Source organism: Sorex araneus, chromosome 2, assembly GCF_027595985.1.
Source record: "Sorex araneus isolate mSorAra2 chromosome 2, mSorAra2.pri, whole genome shotgun sequence".
Lineage (NCBI taxonomy): Eukaryota > Metazoa > Chordata > Mammalia > Eulipotyphla > Soricidae > Sorex > Sorex araneus.
Window position 1 is genome coordinate 201,762,057 of NC_073303.1, and position 20,762 is coordinate 201,782,818.

Below are 20,762 nucleotides of genomic sequence, written 5' to 3' on the forward strand. Positions count from 1 at the left end.
GAGAAAAAAATCCGATAGACCCCGAGTAAACTGCCAGACCTCGGAGAAATCCGAAGTGACCAGGAGGGAAGAGGGGAAGTGGGAGGGCCCCATCCGGCATCACCCAGGGCTGACTCCTGGCTCTGTGCTCAGGGATCACTCCCGGCAGGCTCAGGGGACCCTGTGGGGTGCCAGGGATGGAACCCAGGCCAGCCGCACGCAGAGCAGGTGACCTGCCCACTGTCCTAGCTCTCTGGCCACCAAAACTGTATTTCTCGGGACGTGCTCACGCCTGAGAGCATGAAGCCATAAGGAGCTGGGCCGGCACGGAGGTGGACATAGCAAATCCCATCCCGGCTCCCCTCAGCTGGGCCGGGGAAGGGCCAGAGGTGGGTGTCCACACCCCACAGTGCCCCCGAGCCTGTGGGAGCTGCTGGGTTAGGGGTCTGCCGCGCTCGGTGCTGGGGTCAGGGAGGTGCGGGGGAGGTGCCCTGGGCATTCTGTGTCTGAGAGCGAGCAAGCTGGCCATGCCTGGGGGGGGGGGGTTGGGGGCCGCACCTGCGTCTCCACCTGCTGCCAGGTGTGTGGGAGGGGTGTCAGTCCCTGAGTGTCCCCGGGGGGTCACTCTGTGCCTGGGGCAGCCATGGCAGTTCCTCCAGGGTCCTAAGTTCTCGGGTGCATTGTTGCACTTCCTCGGGGTCAGGGGCCCTCGAGGCCTCGGTGGCTGAAGCAGGTCAAACCAGGATGCTGCTGGCCGGCAGCTGTGCAGTGCTGGGGGCCTCAGTGATGTCCAGGGACCTCGTGGGGTGGGCGGGGGGCAGGGGGTCGGGGGTCAAACCCAGGCTAGACGCATGGCGGCAGCGGAGTCGGGCAGTCAGTCTCTCCCTGGCTCCCGTCTGCTCCTGATGCTGGCTGTCACACCCACAACCCCCCCTTGGGTGCCATCTTGGCGCACCAACAGCCCGGGTCCAGGGACTCCCAACTGAATCCCCCAACGGATCAGGTCCCTACAGAGATGTCTCTGGGACCGTCGGCAATCTTAGAACTCCAGAAGCTCTCGTGGTATTCAAAATGAGCCATGGAAAATAAATGGCCCAGGGCCATAACACCCAAAAGTAGAGAGGGAGTGTGGGGGAAACTGCCACGGAGGCAGGGGGAGGATGGGATTGGGGGGGCACACGGGAGACTTGGGTGGTGGGAATGTGCCCTGGTAGAGGGGTGGGTGTTCGCCCACTGTGTGGTTGAAACTCAAACACGAAAGCCTGTAACTGTGTCTCACGTGATTCAGTAAAACGAAACAAAAGACACAGGCGAGATGCGTTCGTGGCACGGGCCCTAACCACTGCACTCTCCCAGCCCTTCCTTACGCTCTGCGGAGACAACCGGCCTCTCGGCACCCCCCCGCTGCGCCTTCCCAGGCCAGCGACAGAGATGCCGGCGCACAGTAACCGCCCCGGCTTCGAGGCTGGCAGACGCTCCCCGCGGCTCCCCTCCACGCGGTCGGTTCCTCCTCCTGCAAAACCGAGCTCAGGGCCCTCCTGGGCTTGGCCAGCCCCAAGCGTGTTCCCGAGACCGCGCTGCTCAGCTCTGAGGCCGGCTTGGAGCAGGTGCGAGAATTCCCTCATCTGGGCCAGGCCTTGCTCCGCCTTTCCTGGAAGCGCCTCAAGGCCAGCATGGCGGGGAAAGCCCCCTGGTCCCCCTCCCCTACCCGGGCAGGGTTTGAGCAGGAGCTGCTGCTCGAGATCCTCCACCCCGGGAAGGATCCGTGATGACACCTCAGGGCCGGAGAAGCCACCCTGGCCTTTGACCTAGTGACTAACCCACATCCTCTGCTCACCCCAGGGCTGCTTCCGATGGCAAGACTGTCCCGGATTGCCAAACTTGCCCCGGCCACTGCTTCAACTCACGGGGCCCGGGATCCACTCCTGGCTCTGCACGGGGCCCGGGATCCACTTACTTTTCTGCACAGCCCAGGGTCCCTGCGGGGAAGCCCCTGGCTTCGAGGGAAACTATGTCTGTTGGAGGACAAAGCACGGGGGTGGAAGGGATCTCACTCACACATACACACTCACACACACTCACACACTCATACTCACACTCACACACACTCACACACTCACATATACACATTCACACACTCACATACATACACACACACTCACACACACTCACACACACTCACACACACTCACATACACACACACACTCACACACACACACACACTCACACACACACACATACTCACACACAATAGCTTAAAGGCAAGCAGCTCTGCAGCCAACAGCAACAGGCCCAGCCAGGCCGTCCCCGTGTCCAGCTGTGGGGATCCGCCTTTCCCGGTCTGGTCCACGCCACAGACCGGAGCGGCGGGCCAGGTAGCTGTTACGACCACTGTCATTATCGCTATCCAGCCGACTGCAAATCGGTCCTTCATCACGGTGGCCTGGGGCCTGGCTGCAAGGCTCTTTCCCATGGTGCCCTACAGAGGCTGGTTGGGCTCATTTTATAGATGCGCAAACTGAGGCTTAGAGAGATGCAGGCCAGAGGTGGCCCTGGATGCGCTGTGTCTGGGTTGGGGGCCTCAGTGGGCCGGAGCCCGGGGCAGCCTCTGCAGCCCCCAAAAGCAGACCCCCTGTTCTTGCAGCTCCATGGGGAACTCTGCCCCCTGCTCTGGGGTAAAGTCTCTCCCCCCTGGTTCTACCATCCTGGTCCTCATTCTCAGGCTCTGAGTAGGCGCCCCAGGATTCGGACCCGGGGCTTCTGTCTCCAAAGGTCTGGACTGTGGGTTCAGAACCCCGTCCTGATGGCGGCCCGAGGATGCAGTTAGCTTTCCTTCATTCTGTGTGCACGAATCCGCCGCCTTGGCCGCGGACGGCTCCCTGCAGGTGGGCCTTACTGCTGGGGCCACAGTCCAGCCACAGGGCCTGAGAGAGGGCAGCCGGGTGCCTCCCTGCCACGAGCACATCGGTGGCACACAGAGAAGTGACAGAAGCAGCCTCCCTGGGCACTCTGGGGGTTGGGATACTCAGGTGTGCTGAAAGGGGCCCCCCAAGATTATATATATATATATATATATATATATATATATATATATATATATGGTTCTCACAGACATATATGTGCAAGTACATGTTGACGATGGACTGGAATGATAGCACAGCTGGTAGGGCGTTTGCCTTGCACGCGGCCAACCCAGGTTCGATTCCTCTGCCCCTCTCAGAGAGTCCGGCAAGCTACCGAGAGTATCCCGCCCTCACAACAGAGCCTGGCAAGCTCCCCGTGGCGTATTCGATATGCCAAAAACAGTAGCAACAAGTCTCACAATGGAGACGTTACTGGTGCCCGCTCGAGCAAATCAATGAACGACGGGACAACAGTGCTACATCTTAACTCACAGACATGCACGTGTCTGCACACTTGCACATGTCTGCACATGCGTGCAGGTGCACGTCCCCCAATCACACATCCACAAAAACGCGCATCTGTGTGTGCACATGGTCACACACATACATATGTGCACAGTCTCTCTCTCTCTCTCTCTCTCTCTCTCTCTCCTGTACATACCCATAGACCCACGCCTGGCAGCTCAGTCATCTCGGGAAGACTGTCTGCAAATGAGGCCCAGGATGAGGCATCGGGAGTCAGCACCCCAACTTCTGAATTCTGAAGGAACACGGTTCCGCCCTCTCATCTCCCAACAAGTCAGAGCCATGGAAACATGGAAAGGACCGTGAGAAGGACCCCAGGGAGTCTCTGGCCTCAAGTGCACTTAGGTGAGCTGAAGATTCCAGAACAACTGCTGAAAACTTTCCAAAGAACTGGGACTGGGAGCGAAAGTCCAGCAGGTAGAGCACTTCCCATGCAGGGGACTGACCCACACTCGGTCCCCGGCATCGCCTAGGGTCCCCCGAGCAAGGCCAGGTGTAATCCCTGAGCATTGCTGGGTCTGACAACCCCCACCACCGACACCACCACAAAAAGACGTAAGATCAAGTGACTCAATCATGAAATGTGACAACTAAGAGAAAACATAAAGCAGAAACACATCAATGCGGAGAAAAAACCTACCAATGGTAGAAAAGGAGTTAAGGGCAGGACATGGGGAGGGGGAAGGAAGAAACAGTGTAAGGGAGAGAGAGGGAAGTGGGGAGAGAGATGGAGGGAGAGACAGAGAGATAGAGAGAGGGAGATAGAGATAGAAAGGAAGGGAGGGAGAAAGAGAGAGGGAGACAGAGATAGAAAGGTAGGGAGGGAGAAAGAGAGAGGGAGAGAGAAAAAGGGAGGGAGAGAGGGGGAGAGAGGGAGGGAGGGAGAGAGAGGGAGGGGAGAGAGGGAGGGAGATGGAGGGAGAGAGAAAGGGAGAGGGAGGGAGAGAGGGAGGGAGATGGAGGGAGAGAGAAAGGGAGAGGGAGGGAGAGAGGGAGAGAGGGGGAGAGAGAGGGAGAGGGAGAGGGGGAGAGAGGGCGGCAGGAGGGAGAGAGGGAGGGTGAGGGAGAGGGAGGGAGGAAGAGGGAAAGAAAGAGGGTGGAAGAGAGGGAGGGGAGAGAAGGAGGGAGAGGGAGGGAGGAAGAGGGAAGGAAAGAGGGGTGAAAGAGAGGGAGGGAGAGAAGGAGGGAGAGGGAGAGGGAGGGAGGAAGAGGGAAGGAAAGAGGGTGGGAGAGAAAGAGGGAGAGGGAGGAAGAGGGAAGGAAAGAGAGAGGGAGGGAGGGAGGGAGGGAGGGAGAGGGGGAGAGAGGAGGGAAAGAGGGAGGGAGAGAGGGGGGGAGAGAGAGGGAGGGAGAGGGAGAGAGGGAGGGAGAGGGAGAGAGAGAGGGAGAGGGAGGGACGGGGGAGAGAGGGAGGGAGGGGGGGAGAGAGGGAGGAGAGGGAGGGAGGGAGGGAGAGAGGGAGGGAGGGAGGGAGTGAGGGAGAGAGGGAGGGAGGGAGGGAGGGAGAGAGGGAGAGGGGGAGAGAGAAGGAGGGAGAGGGGGAGAGAGAAGGAGGGAGAGGGAGAGAAAGGGAGGGAGAGGGAGGGAGGGAGGGAGAGGGAGGGAGGGAGAGAGGGAGAGGGGGGAGAGAGAGAGAGGGAGAGGGAGAGAGGGAGGGAGAGAGAGGGAGGGAGAGGGGAGAGAGAGAGAGGAGGGAGAGCTCCAGCAATAGCGAGTGTGGTAGGTGGGTGGGGGGGAGGGGGATATCCACCCATATCCATCAGAAATCACTTCAGCTCATGGACACCTACTAATCAAGCCACGTCCAAGTGTGAGCCCCCAGTGGTCCGTGCTGGCAACGATGGTCAAAAACAGACTGTAGCGGCCTCTGAGTGGACAGGAGGTGCCAGTCTCTGAGGCAGGAGACCCACGGGGACTGTCTCGACTCCAGCATCACAGCGGGGAGGCCGAGCTGCGTCCGGGCCGGTGTGGGCCGCGCCGTCACCGCTGTGTGGCCACAGGGTGTCACCCTCCGTGGCACTGGCTCCCGGGGAATGTGTCTCCAGCAGCCTCCTCCTGAAGCAAGGCCGCACGCGGAGCGGAGGGGGAAGGTATCCGGGCGGGCGGGGAACGCAGAGGCTGCAGGGCTGAGGCCCTCCAGGGTGGGCAGAGCCCAGGCTGAGAAGCCCCAGAGGAGGGGGGGACGGATGAGCCGGCAAAGCCCAAGGGTTTCGGGGAGCGCGTCCTGGCCACACGCACCCAACATCACTCCCCTGCGAAGGCCCGGCGTGGACGGCAGGGCGCTGCGGTGGCCTGAGAACCGGGCGTCCACCCCTCCATGTTTCACACCCCGTTCCCCAGTGGCTCCCGGAGGCGCCCGCAGCAGGGTAGGGACTCCCGGCCGGGCCCGTCTACACTGCCCGGCCGCCTTCCGGTCTCAGTGGTGCCTCATCACAGAGCTCGGCTAAGACAGGGAACGGGGAACTCCCCCCACCGCCGCCCCGTCTCTGTTTGGGGCCACACGTGCTCAGGGCTACTCCTGGCGGTGCTCAGGTGCTCAGGGCGGCTGGGAACCAACCCCAGGTCAACCTTGCACAGGGCGGGAGCCCTCCCCACAGTGCTCACTCTCCAGCCCTCTGTTCTTCCCATCTCTGCTCCTCGACCTCCCCACCCCCACCCAGGGGTGGAGCTTGGGGACAGCTAAGAACTCCCCGGCTGGCCCCAGCCGTCTACTTCCTGCTCCCTCTCCCGGCCAGAGGTGGTGGGGGCAAGACTTCTGGGCAGGAACCCCAGGGCTGCACCAGGAGCTCAGACAGAGAGAGATGTTAGCAGGATGGGGAGATTTTTATTTATCCTGGGGGGCACACCTGGCCCCTCGGAGCAGCTCAGGGGCTGCTCCTGGCCTTGCGCACGGGGTCTCACTTCTAACTGTGCTCAGGGGAGCCCAGGGGCTAATAAATCGGAGTTGGCCGCATGCAAGTCAAGTGCTCGAGCTCTGGTGCTCTGAGGTGATGTTTAATGAGATGGAAGGTGGCCGATTCCACCAGAGACCTCAGCGGCGGGGGGGCTAGACAGGGTCCAAAGCCACATCCCCGTGAGCCCCCCCCCCCCCCAGGCCTGCCAGTAAGGAATGGGCTCACGCCGGTCTCCGTGTCCGTGAGAACTCGGCACCCTGGTCGTTCCCACGGCTTGGGTGGGATTGTCGGGATTAGAATCCCCGCCCAGCCTCACTGACCACGCACAAGCGGGAAAGGGGCCCTTCCGGGAGGACATCCTGGGCCTCAGTGGCAGGACCCACTGTCCCCTGCACGGAAGGAAGCAAAGTGTCGCCCTGACTCAGTCTGCAGCAGGAACCACTGGGCCGCTCCACGCCAAGTGGACCCTGCATCCCGGAGCCCTCTGGCCTCCCCTCCCCAGCCCAGCCGCCCCCCAGCTGACCAGTCCCTAAGGCCCTGATCATTCTGATTGGCTCTGGGCTGGGGCTTGGGGCCAGCAGAGGGGCTGCACAGCCGTGGACACTCCTGCCGGTGCATCCTGGGGCTTGGGGGGATTCTGCTGAGCTATTGGCTCATTCCCACCCACCCCCATCCCCGGCTCCCCTTGGGGCATCCTGGCTCTGATCGCCACCTGCTGGTGGGCGGTCACCCAGGACAGGAAAGAGCGGGCAGAGCATGGGGCCAGAGCAAGGCCGAGGGCACCCCCAGCCCCCCACCCCCGGGGTGCAGGCCTGACCCCCTGGGCTGGTTGGTGCCTGTTTCAAGCCTGAGGTCCCTGGAACACAGCAGGAGACGCTTCTAGAAAAACCACGGAGAAGCTAGACTGCCCAGGGCCCGGACACCCCCGTCCAGCCCCAGAGGGAAGCTTCCCCGACTCGGACTGTGGACCACCCCAGCTGTCTCGGCCGGGACTGGCCACCGCCTGTCCCCGCCCTGTCCGGAGGCGGAAGCTGGATGGTGGAGGAGGAGGAGTGTGTGAATAATACGCCAAGGCCTTTGCCTGTGGACTCAGAGGTCTATGGGAACTGGAAACTGGACCTGCTTCTCGGACCCGGCTCTGGGAGGCCCCGGCCATCCTGTGACCAGACCGGCAGCTTCTGAGGAGTGCAGGAAAGCGGTCAAGGGTCCCCAGGGCCAAGCCCACCAGGCCCCGTGGCCTGTGCGTTTCCGGGAATCACAGTCATCTTTCTGAAGAAGGGGGTCTCGGGAGGGTCCCTCCGTCTCCCCTCTCTTCGGGTCTTTCCCGGTCTCGGGACCTCATTCTGGGCCACTGGCAGTGTGGATAAACAACGCTCTCGGGAGCGATTCGTACCCGATCAGACCAAGGTCCACATGAGTCACGGCCTCTCTCCAGCCTCGGGGAGGAATGCGGTAGGTCAGGTCACTGCTATGCAAAGCCAGGCCCCGTGCTGGCCGCCGGGCCCGTGACCAGCTGGGCTTGTTAGTGGCTGGGCTTGTGGTTCAAACACCCCAGTCTCGATGGCCGGTGGCTCTTGCTAGTGGCTGTCCAGTTGTCCTGGCTTCTCAGCTGTGTTTTGGGAGGAGGTTCTACTGCCCACAACACCCCCCAGTCACAACACTGACCTCTGGGAACAAAGGTCACCAGCTGTCCTGCCCTAGGACAAGACTGGAAGTGACTCTCTCCTGACAAAGGGTTGGTGCCTGACTAATTTTTCCCAACTATGTGTTACAAAAATGTTCGAATAAATAGAAAACTCGAGGGAGAGAACATTGGTCTTCCTGGCACTCCATTTGTCATGGATGTTCTGAGAAGGATAGTGTTTGATATCACCTAAGTAACATTATGAAAAGAGAATTGATTTTGTTTCTCGGGGTGATGGATGCGGTTACTTAGGCTATGGCCTTACCCTTCTAAAGTCTTCGCGCTCTGTAGCTATGCTCTCTTACCCTTGATGTGGCCATTTGTTGCTCCTCTACTTTTTTTTTTCCTGAAAAACAAACCTAGCTAGAGGTTTATCAGTTACCTTGAACTTTTCTTCTGAAGAGCCAGATATGGATGTGAAGCCTGTCCCAGCCTAGTGTTTCGTTTCATTGATTTCTCTAGGTTTCCTATTTGCCTTTCCCTGTTTGGGCATTAACTTTGCTCTTCCCACCCCCGCTTCTTAGCCTCTCTGGGTGGAGGCTCTGCTCACTTGTAGCTGAAAATCACACATTTTCCCACCACTGGAGCACTGTAGCACTGTCGTCCTGTTGTTCATCAATCTGCTCGAGCAGGCACCAGTAACGTCTCCATTGTGAGACTTGTTGTGACTGTTTTTGGCATACCGAATATACCACGGGTAGCTCGCCAGGCTCTGCCATGTGGGCAGTATATACTCTCAGTAGCTTGCCGGGCTCTCTGAGAGGGAGGGAGGAATCGAACCCGGGTCGGCTGTGTGCAAGGCAAACGCCCTACCCGCTGTGCCATCACTACCACTGTGTTTGCCACCACATCATGTTTTGATTCTAATTTAATTCCAAACACTCGTGTCCCTCGTCATCTCTTCTTGGGCCTGTCGTTTATTTCGAAGTGTGCTATTTAACCTCGGGGTATTTGGAGACTCCCGACACACTTCATTTGCTGCTTTCCTGGGAGAGCCTGGTGCTGGGCAGAGACCAGCTTTTGTGGGATTTCAGCCCTCCTCAGTGGGTTGGGGCTTGTTCTGTGACTCAGCACGGTCTGCGGGAATTGCTCCACAGGCCTCGGGAGAGAACTTGACCGAGGCTGGCGCTCTGCAGGTGAGAGAACAGAGACACCTGCAGGTGTTGGGCAGGGGGGTCTGTGCAGAGGGGTCAGCCGGCAAATGCGATCAAGTGCCCTGGATTGGTTGATCTGACACATTCTCTGGATCATTAAGAAAGAGGCGCCCGCACCAGTGACTCCCGTAGCCCGTCTGTCAGGGGTGTTCGAGTTGCTTCCATTCGTATATGTGTGTGCATCATGGTGTGAGCTCACCTGTGGCGTGGACCACTCTTCATCCCAGTGACAATCCTTTGCCCGAACCCTCGTTTTTGGATCACTGTCTGAATTACTGTCTGCATGGGACATCTGTTGGCACCCTTAGACTTACTTGGTTTTCATTTCTAAAATAAGGATTTCTTTTAGCTCATACACAGCTTAGTCTTTCTTCCCCCCCCCCAAGAACTCTTTTCTGTGGCACCTTAAGTATTCCAGACGTCGCATTTACCAAGACGCCCGAGTTCCCATGCGTCTTCTTGCCTGCCACCTTTCCCTCTGTGTCCTATGCCTTTTTTATTTTTTTGGCTTTTTGGGTCACACCTGGCGTTGCACAGGGGTTACTCCTGGCTCTGAACTCAGGAATTACTGCTGACGGTGTTTGGGAACCATATGGGATGCTGAGAATCGAAGCCGGGTTGGTCACATGCAAGGCAAATGCCCTCCACGCTGTGCTATCGCTCCAGCCCCTGTGTCCTATGCCTTATTTCCTTTTCCTCTTTTCCTAGTTTCTTTTGAATTATGTGTATTTAAATATTTGCTATTCTATATGCGGACTGGAGCAATAGAACAGCAGATAGGGCGTTTGCCTTGCACACAGCCGACCCGGGTTCGATTCCTCCGTCCCTCTCGGAGAGCCTGGCAAGCTACCGAGAGTATCCCGCCTGCACGGCAGGGCCTGGCAAGCTCCCTGTGGCGTATTCAATATGCCAAAAACAGTAACAACAAGTCTCACAATGGAGACATTACTGGTGCCCATTTGAGCAAATCGATGAACAATGGGACGACAGTGTTACAGTGCTACTTAAAATATGCACTCCAGGGGCTGGAGAGATAGTACAGCAGCTCGGGTGCTTTCCAGCACTGCATCTAGTCCCCTGTGCCCCACCAGGAGGGATCCCTAAGCACTGCTGGGTGTGGTTCCCCAATAAGAAATATATATTATATATAATATATATGCCTACATGTTATACTATATATAATAAAGGTATATAAATTCAATAAAAGAATAGACATGCACTATAGGCTGATAAGCTATTCTTTTTGCCTCATCATTATTATTTTTGGTCTTTGAACCATACTGACAGTGCCCAGGACTGACTCCTGGCTTTGTGCTCAGGAATTACTCCCGGAATGGCTCAGGGGACCTTATGGGGTTCTGGGGATCAAACCCAGGTGTGCTGTGTGCAAGACAAAAGCCCTACCTGTTGCACTGTCTCTGGGCCCCTGTTTCATTATCTTTAAAGTATTTTGAGCTTTATAATGTTGAATTTTAACACCCATATACAAATAATAGCACGAGACTTCAATGTCATGTCTGGGAGGGGTGCCTCCGGGACTGCAGAGAGCTTCCTGGGCTGCCCCCTCCTCCGGAGGCCAGCCGGGGCTCCTTGCTCCCCCGCCTTCCTGGACTCCTAACCGTATTCGTTCTAATTTTAGTCACCACGATTTAATACTATTCATGACAGGGCTCCATGTATGCAGTGTTCCAACCCACACCCCCCACCATCGACTCAGCGCCGCCTCCCGGACGGCGGTCCCGCCGACTCCCCCCATAGTGAGCTCAGCTCTGTAGTTTCTGATGCTGTTGGACATCCCGTAAGATGTGGCTTTATGTGTGTCCCCCCCCAGAGCATTCTGGGACTGTCTCTCTCCTCCTGGCTGCCCGTTCGTCCAGACAGCAGCAAATGGCACGATTTTATCTTTTCTTAGAGCTGAGTAGTACTGCATTGTGTGTGTGTGTGTGTATACACACATATATATTATATATAATGCACTATATATTCAAGTTAGATTTCAGTATCTCCTGCTGGAGTGATAGCACAGCGGGTAGGGCGTTTGCCTTGCACACAGCTGACCCAGGTTCGATTCCTTCATCCCTCTCATGCTTGGCAAGCTATCAAGAGTATCTCGCCCACACGGCAGAGCCTGGCAAGCTACCTGTGGTGTATTTGATATGCCAAAAACAGTAACAACAAGTCTCACAATGGAGACATTACTGGTGCCCGCTCGAGCTAATTGATGAGCAACGGGATGACAGTGATACAATGACATTATATATATGTATGTGTGTGTATATAGGACTGGAGCGATAGCACAGCAGGTAGGGCGCTTGCCTTGCATGCGGCTGACCCGGGTTTGATTTCTCCGTCCCCCTCAGAGAGCCTGGCAAGCTACTGAGAGTATCCTGCCCACACGGCAGAGCCTAGCACGCTACCTATGGCATATTCGATATACCAAAAACAGTAACAACAAGCAAATCGATGAGCAACGGGATGACAGTGCTACAGTGCATATATATGTATATGTATATCTAGATAGATAGATAGATAGATAGATAGATAGATAGATAGATAGATAGATAGATACCTTTTTGGAAAACAATATGGGCACTCCTCAAAACCCTAAGAATTAAGCTTCCATATGACCCAACCATTCCACTTCCCGGGCCCCCAAACTTGCTGCTTATCGCTAGCTCCCGGGGGCCTTGGTGTTGGGTTTCACTTCCCCTGCGTGTGATCTCAGAACTATCTGCAGGCAGCAAGTTGGGCAATCAAAGAGCTTATCTCTGTTGGTCACTCTGCTGTGCCTATCTATTGTCCAGCGGCTGAAACCAATCTATTGTCCAGTGTCTAATTGATTCTGTCTGTTTTTCAAGCTGTTGACATCAGAAGAGGAAGTCTGAGCCTGAATTTGGCCTAATGACTGGAAGTTGAAGTTCTGGGTGTTTTTTTTTTTTTTTGTAAACTTCCATTGTTTTAATCACTACTTCCCCCTTGTTATTTATATGTTTCTATTTGTGTCTTGTTACTCTTCATCTTCCTCTTTTTCTTTTCTTTTGGCCTCAGAGTTGCCTGCCTTGTTGCTGTTTTTTATTTTTCCATGAACTCAATTTGAATTGATTGTGTTTATTACTTTTATACATCTAACTCACTATTGCTTTTATTTCTGTTTTCATAAAACACATCTAATTTCTTTCTCTTCTGTTTTCTTTGGGGTTTGCTTCTTAAACTTTCACATTTGGACTCTCAAAGTGTTTCCTTTCATTAATTAACTTTTTTCGAGATAAACCATCCCAATTATTAGAGGTGACCAGAATACAGCTGCAGACAGAACCTCATGAAAAACCCAGCTCCTTCAAACAAAGAGAGGGGCCGAAAAGCTGGCTCCGAGGGCTGAATGCAGGCCTTGCACGCTGGAGACCCCAAGTTCTACCCCAGCATCCGGATTTCCCCAACCCGTACCACTGGGGAAGGGCCTTGGAGGGTCCCAGCACCGTCAGGCCACAGCACGGCACCAGGCTACAGCACTCTGCCTCAAGCCCAGCTGGCCGTGTGGAGGCAAGAATTCCCACCACCCCACCTCCTGAGCACTGCTTGGGAGCACGCTACTCACTAAAACATAAAGGATGGACTTTAGATAAGTAGAATCAAGAAAATGGAAGAACGGACACCCCGAAATGAGGAAAATAGAATTACTTCCTGACAAATGTCACACACACAAGAAAAAAAAAGACTTGCAAATCAGAAACGAAATTTGAAGGAAAGGCATCAAAGGGAGAGAAAGAGAATCAAAGATGTGGAGGGCAAGCCCAGTAGGCTGTCACCCACGTCACGGAGAGGAAGTCACTGGGAGCTGGGGACACAGGGCACTTTTCATGGTGGCAAGGAGTGTTCTCTCTCTCTCTCTCTCTCTCTCTCTCTCTCTCTCTCTCTCTCTCTCTCTCTCTCTTTCCTTCTTTCTCTCTTTCTTTCTCTTTCTTTCTCTCTCTCTTTCTTTCTTTCTTTCCTTCTCTCTTTCTCTCTCTCTTTCTTTCTTTCTTTCTCTCTTTCTTTCTCTCTCTCTTTTTTCTTTCTTTCTCTCTTTCTCTCTCTCTCTCTCTTTCTTTCTTTCTTTCTTTCTTTCTTTCTTTCTTTCTTTCTTTCTTTCTTTCTTTCTTTCTTTCTTCCTTTCTGTCTCTTTCTTTCTTTCTCTCTTTCTTTCTTTCTCTCTTTCTTTTTCTCTCTCTCTTTTATTTTTGGTCCACACCTTTCTGTACTTGGGCTTCCTCCTAGCTTTGTGTTTAGGGATCACTCCTGGTGGTGCTTGAAGGGCGGGAGTGGGGGGGTGGGACTTTAAATACAATAATGCATTCCGAAAGTTCCTTTCAAACTTTCCGAAAATGCAGTGATGTCTGTTATCTCCAAACACAGAAAAATCTGGAAAGCTGCACCCTCAGGAAGTGTGTCTGTTTCCTGAAGCTGCAGTGACCCTGGGCAGCAGGGAACAATGGCCTCTCAGCCTGCGCGCTCTCTGGAAACAGACTCCTTGCCTGCCTTCCCCTCATTTCTAAGTAAACTTCTTTTAATAAAGACTATTTTGTTTCAGAACTAAATAAATAGAAAACTCTAAACCAGACTCAGTCATTTTTCAAAGCTTAAATAAAGTTTCTGCAAAAGAAATCAAGTCCGAGTGACGGGGGTGATGGTTCGAGGGCTGAGCTCATGCTTTGAGGTGAGAGGCCCGGGGTTGGGTCCCAACACCACAAGTACTGTGGGGAGTAACCCCCAATCAATGCTGGGAGAAGCTCCTGAGCACTGTAGGGTGTTGCCAAGAATAAATAAGCATCTGAAAAGAACTTTCTTCATGCTGGAGAAAAGCCTCCCTTCTCTCGGGCTTGCGCTAAGATTTCGTGTAAGGTACTAGGCGTTAGGATACCTTTATGTCACTAGCTCCTGCTTTTAATAGTTGCCTGGGGGGCCAGGGGGTGTTTTTCTTTTTTGATTGGTTTTTTGGGGCCACACCCGGGGCTCACTCCTGGCTCTGTGCTCAGGGGTCACTCCTGGTGGACCCCGGGAACCATAGGCACCACCAGAGATTTGAACTGGGTCCACAAGCAAAGTCCAGTACTGTCTGGAGCATTTGAACAGAAAACTCTAAGGAAAGCTCCGGTTACTGGACAATTATGTAAACAAACGCCCGGTGTCTTGCTACATGGCTGACGGTTTCCTATTAAAGGCAGGGCAGGCCACGCGATCATTCACCCCCTTGAAACTCTGACTCAGAAGGAGGCCGGAGGGGAACTAGGAACTGGATCTGGCAGGAGGAGCCGAGCGTGTGGCCGCCCGACGGACCGACCAGGTCACCCAAACGCTTCATGCCGCGACTCCGCGAAGCGCTGAGAATGAAAACAGAGTCGAAGGCCAGAGGGAAACCAAATCGATGCTCAGCGGTCAATAGTCTCTCCAGCTGCCAGCCTGAGGCAAACACACAGTCCACGCACTGAGCCAGAAAATAGTTCATGCTCACCGGGGACACGGCCCTCGGGGATGGACAAACAGCAGGTAGGGACGTGCCCTACAGACTCGGAGGGTGGAAATCGATCTGGAATTCCTTTTTTAAAGAGAGAGCAAACAACACCCACGTAATTCTTCTCTGTGGACTACAGTTCATGTACGCCCCGCAAAATATCTCCTAAGGTTACAAGTAAACAAAGGATTTTCCTAATTTTTGTGAGACGGATTTTCAGACCCCTTTGATTTTCTCTACACTTTGATACTCTCTTACCTACCACCAACAGATATTACTTTGGGGGGTCAGGAAAAAAGTAGTTTGTTGAGTTGACTAGAGTTTAAAAGCAATCACTTGGGGCTGGAGCGGTGGCACAGCGGGTAGGGCATTTGCCTTGCACACGGCCAACCTGGGTTCAATCCCTGGCATCCCATATGGTCCCCTGAGCACCTCCAGGAGTAATTCCTGAGTGCAGAGCCAGGAGTAACCGCTGTGCATAGCCAGGTGTGACCCAAAAAAACAAATAAAAATAAATAAAAATTTAAAATGAATAAAAGCAGTGATGGGCTGAGCTATAGTACAGTGGGTAGGGTGCTTGCCTCGCATGTGAGCAAGGTGGGTTTGAGCCCCAGAACTCCGTAGGGTCCCATTAGGAGTGATCCATGAGCACAGAGCCAGGAATAAGTCCCAATCATCTCTGGGTATGGCCCCAAAGCCCCCCCCCCAATAAAATGAGTGCGCCTATGAATGGATCTGGCTTCAAAGAACTTCCTAAAACAATAATCAACACCCAAGAGTGCAGAGTCTGGGACAAAATTCAGTAGATGTGAATGGAAATGTTTCTCTGGCTTTCTGGCTGGCCAGCCTGCCTAGAAACTAATTTAAGAATGTGGAGATGAGATCACTGCAGGTGTTCTTTCAAAACAGAACATAAATTTATAATGCTTGGGCTGACAAAATTGGAAGGGAGACAAGATTTTAAAGGGCTCAGATACTCTCCTTGTCGAAGTGCACATAAAAGCATTCGCGTCTCTTCTTTCTACCCCTTAGGCTCTGATTCTTAGTTAAGAAATAACTTGTAAACCTGAACAGAGGAGGGAAACGTAAGATGATAGTTCAGAATGTTCTCCTTTTTTTTTTTTTCAGACTATAAATATTTTCTTCCAGAAGGGACCACCTATTACGAAAACTTTAGATCTTCCCAGGTCTTATAAATATCCAAGTCTTATAAATATTAGCTATCAAGTTTATTACCGTTTCCAAACTCAAGTCATAAACGCTTGACTGGCTCACAGGGTTTGGGGAGAAATATCCTGACGTTGGTAAAAGGTCAACATGCTGGGAAAAGAGAAATTCAAAACACTGAAAAGAGGGTCTGTAGACCAGAAAACTTAACTCCTCTACGTGACTGAATTATTTTCACGAGATCAAAAGTGTCTGTCATTCTGTATATAGACCAGTGTTCTTCACCGCCCCTCGTCTGCAGGCGGGGGTAGACCTGCCAGCGTTGAAAGTTTGAAAACCACTGATCTCTCACCTTAGATCTGCCACGGAGACGCGAGCAGGAGAGGGAGCAGGGCAAGCACAAAGGGGTTGAAGATCCCTGGTAGAGGCAGCCTAGGACTTCCTGCTGAAGTTTCTGGAAATAACTCCTTGGTATTTGCAACCAAGGAGCAGCCATTGCCTAGAGCGTGGATCAGACCTCTCAAGGAAATCAGAGCTGAACTAGGGTCAGAGACACGAGTGCCGACGTTGACACTCATCCTACAAACTAACACACACGAAGAAACCAACTCACTTTGTTCTAAACACCAAAGGCTCGATGAACAGACACTGGCAGCAGGAAACACGCTGTGTGGCAGGAGGCCAGTGAATGAGAGCTTCAGCGTCAATCACCAGAGACACGACTATGAAACGCGACAGTGAAGCTCACTCACAAAGACCGACAGCACCGAACTCTGGCCAGGAGGGAGAGGACGTGGGACACACGCCCAGGAGACACTGATGACCCGGTCACACCCCAGATGGGTCTGGCAGCTGCTTTAACAGGACCCAGCCTCCAGCCTCTGACCCAGCACCTTGCCCAGGTGCTTGCACACGAGAAACAAAACACCCGTCTGGAGACAGACCATGACAAGAATGCGGGTGCAGCTGTTAGCACGCGAGGGACAGCGCCCTGAAGGAGAGGAGAGGAGGGTGTCTCAACAAACCACAGGACGTTTGCACAACGACCCCCACCTCGCTTGGCAGGGCTGCGGGAAGCCACCCGTTGCTGGCCAACGGAGCGGAGAGGCCCGTTCACGCAGAGTGCTTCCGTCATGGGCCGTTTGTCTGTTCAGAGACGTGAGGGGAACCTGGTGGTAGAGGCCTGGGCCCAGTTTTAACCGGCAAGGGAGGGGAGGGGGCCTGCATCTCCACAGGGGTGATGGCCGAGTGAGCGCTCAGTCTGCTGACTTCTCAAAGCGAGCACTGAGGCGCGGAATGTTATGTGGTATTTAAATCGCACACCAATTAAAGATATGTGCTCGGGGGCGGGGAGAGGGTGCTGAGGGCTGGAGCGTCTGCTTGGCAAAAGGGGGACTCTGGTTCCATCCCTGGCACCTCCTGGGTGCACCAAAGGGAGCATCCCAGTGAAAATGTACAAGGAACCAGAAACAAAGAGGTAAGATGCTTGCTTTGCACACGCTAACTCAGGTCCAGACACGACATCCCATAGCAGTGATCCCTGAGCAGCACCGGGAGTGACCCCAAGCAGGGTCAGGCAGGTGTGCCCACTCTTATCAAAAAGGAAAAGGAGAGGAGGAGGAGGAGGAGGAGGAGGAGGAGGAGGAGGAGGAGGAAAGAGGAGGAAGACAAGGAGGAGGACGACAAGGAAGAGGAGGAGGAGGAAGAGAAGGACAAGGAAGGAGGAGGAAGAGGAGGAGGGGGAGGGGGAGGAGGAGGAGGAGGAGGAGGAGGAGGAGAAGAAGAAGAAGAAGAAGAAGAAGAAGAAGAAGAAGAAGAAGAAGAAGAAGAAGAAGAAGAAGAAGAAGAAGAAGAAGAAGAAGAAGAAGAAGAAGAAGAAGAAGAAGAAGAAGAAGAAGAAGAAGAAGAAGAAGAAGAAGAAGAAGAAGAAGAAGAAGAAGAAGAAGAGAAAGGGAACGAGGGAGAAGGAGGGAGGAGAAGTAGAAGGAGGGAGCACTTCCCAAAAAGGGAGCACTGGCCCCTGGCATGGTGAGGTCACGTGGCTGTCCGCCGGGCCAGCCTCCTGTCTGGAATCCCCTGGCATCCATCTCTGCCGGTCGGTTTGTCTGTTGGCTGTCAGTCAGACGGAATGCCCTGGCTCTGTGCCCAAGGGAGGCGCCTCCAGATCCCTGCGGAGGTGGCCGAGGTGATGGTGGCGGCAGTGGTGGCATCCGGGGCAGGCTGGAGCGTTAGGCTGCAGCCCGTAGCCTTCTGCTGGGGCTCACAGACCCGCCGCTCACTGGCCTGGCTGCTGTACACCACCGTCTGGCGTCTCTGTTCTCTGCTGTTCAGGGGCCTCCTGCAGGAACGGATTTAGCGGAAACAGCTTTCTGGGATTTGGGGGCCTGGGGCAGGCTGGCTGACCTCCCCCCCGACCGCCGTCCGCCTACTGCCTAGAACAGTCCAGCCCCGCCACCCTGGGCAGACTGGCCCGTCTGACTCATCCTTGAAAAGACCCTCAGGCTCTCGGTCTTTTGCAGAAAGAATGATGACAAGGGAAACGGTGGCTTCCCAGGAAATTGGCTACTCAGGGACGGAAAAGAACTTCACAGAAAACGAACGGAGAAGAACAGTAGGGTCTAAAGTCCTCTGCCCAGCCTAATGTTTGAGTGTCTCCGGCGGGGAACCCTGGGACCCCCAAACACTGCTTGGGCAGACCACATCACTCCTCCCACCCCCCAAATCTGTGACCTTTAAATCCATGCACCCATTCAAAAAAAGGAACCAGAATGTTAAGAAATTATTAAGAAACAGGGGCCGGAGTGATAGCACAGTGGGTAGGGCGTTTGCCTTGCATGCGGCTGACCCGGGTTCGATCCCCGGCATCCCATATGGTTCCCCCAAGCACTGCCAGGAGCAATTCCTGAGTGCAAAGCCAGGAGTAACCCCTGAGCATCGCTGGGTGTGACCCAAAAAGAAAAAAAAAAAAGAATAAGAAATTATTAAGATACAGGGAACCCCGGAGAAGGAAAAACTAGTGTGTATGTGGGAAGTTACCAACACTTTAAGGGAAGGTGAGAGAGGAGAGGATGGATTTGCCACAAAGGAGGCAGATCTCCCGAGCTAAGACAAGAAGGAAGGAGACTCCCAGGGTGGCAGAAGGGGAAAGAGAGAGCAGTGAGTCTGAGCTGGAGGAAGAGTCAGCGTGAACGCCAGGCACCCCCGCACGCGTGCCCAGAGAAGGGCCAGGAGCAGCCACGACACAAGGTGCCCAGGCCAGCAGCCAGCTCCCGGGACACAGCCTCCAAGGTGGCTGCTCCTGAAAAACACTCTGGCTCTGAGCACGGACTGTGGCCAGCGGAGAAAATGCAGTCCCAGCACCCAGCGGCAAAGGCTATTTAGTCATTACAACAAATGATGCTTTTCCATTTTGAAAATGTCTCTACCGCTAAGATAATAATAGCTGGGAAGGATCACGCTGGACAAGATCTGAGGGTTTAAAGCAGGGAAGGGATATTCTGGACAGCTTTTCAGTAGCATATTGCAAACCACAATGCCCAAAAGGAGGGGGAGGGAGAGAGAGAGGGAGAGAGGGAGAGAGAGAGAGAGAGAGAGAGAGAGAGAGAGAGAGAGAGAAGGAGAGAGGGAGAGAGAGGGGGAGAGAGAGGAGAGAGGGAGAGAGAAGGAGAGAGGGAGAGAGAGGGGGAGAGAGAGAAGGAGAGAGGGAGAGAGAGGGGAGAGAGAGGAGAGAGGGAGAGAGGGAGAGAGAAGGAGAGAGGGAGAGAGAGGGGGAGAGAGAAGGAGAGAGGGAGAGAGAGAGAAAGGGAGAGAGAGAGAAGGAGAGAGGAAGAGAGAAAAAGAGAGGGAGCAAGAGAGAGCGAGAGGGAGAAGGAGAGAGAGAGGGGGAGAGAGGGGGGAGAGAGAGAGAGAGGCAGGCATAGAGGCAGGCAGGGGGTGGGAGGTGGGGTTGATGGGAGGGACCCTGGGGACACTGGTGCTGGGAAACGTGCCCTGGTGGAGGGACGGGTGTTGGAGCACTGTATGACGGAAATCCAATCGTGAACAGCTTTGTAAGGGTCTATCTCACAGTGACCCAATAAAAAAGTTTTTAAAAATAAAACATCACTGAAGATTCAAAATTAAAATGCAAGTGTCTCTCGGCAAAGGAGGGAGGTCGTAACGGTGGTGCCACATGAAACAGGGACATGACTGCCTTTGGCCATGTCCAGTGCGATCGGCAAGGGGACGAGGACGGGAGGAGGCGGGCGAGCAGTGTTGGAACTCAGACCCTGTCCCTAGCGTCAAATCCCAGCACGCCGGGGCTTGGGGGTCTGACGTGAGCTGGGGAGCCGAACCCGAGAGGGAAGCCCTGGCACGTGCCAGGCGAGGGGGCTTCTGGGAGTGAGCAGAGACGGGGCTCGCCCAGGCTGGTGACGTCACAGAGGCAGCCGTGAGAAGGGGAGGCTGCCCCAGCAGGGGCGGGGAGTGCAGAGGGCGGCAGGGTACTGCTCGCAGCGGTGCCCTTCGTGCTATTTCTAAAAACAATTGTTTTAATTCTGTGTGAGTGGGGCTGGGAGATAGTGCAGTGGTCAGGGCACCCGGGTCCACAGGTCCAAATCCTGGGGCCACTTGGTTCCCAGGCGCCATCGGCTCTGGCCTGGAGCCCCCAGCACCCCGGGGTGGCTAGATAGACAGTCCCAGCGCAGAAGGGCCTGAGCCACACGGCATCCATGGGCCTGGGTCAAGGGTCACCAGGGCAGGGGTGGCTGGCCACCTCCTGGGCACCCCACAAATAAACAGAAACGGCACGCGTGTCTCCCTTGACTAGAGTGAACACGGGCAGAGGGAAGGGCAGATCAGAAACAGAGACACAGAGCAGGGGAGAGGGCGGGTGAAACGGGGGAGGGACAAGAGCAAAACAGAAACACGACGGGAACCCGGGGAACACGGCAGAGAGTAGAGAGGTGGGGTTATAAGGCTCTAGAGTG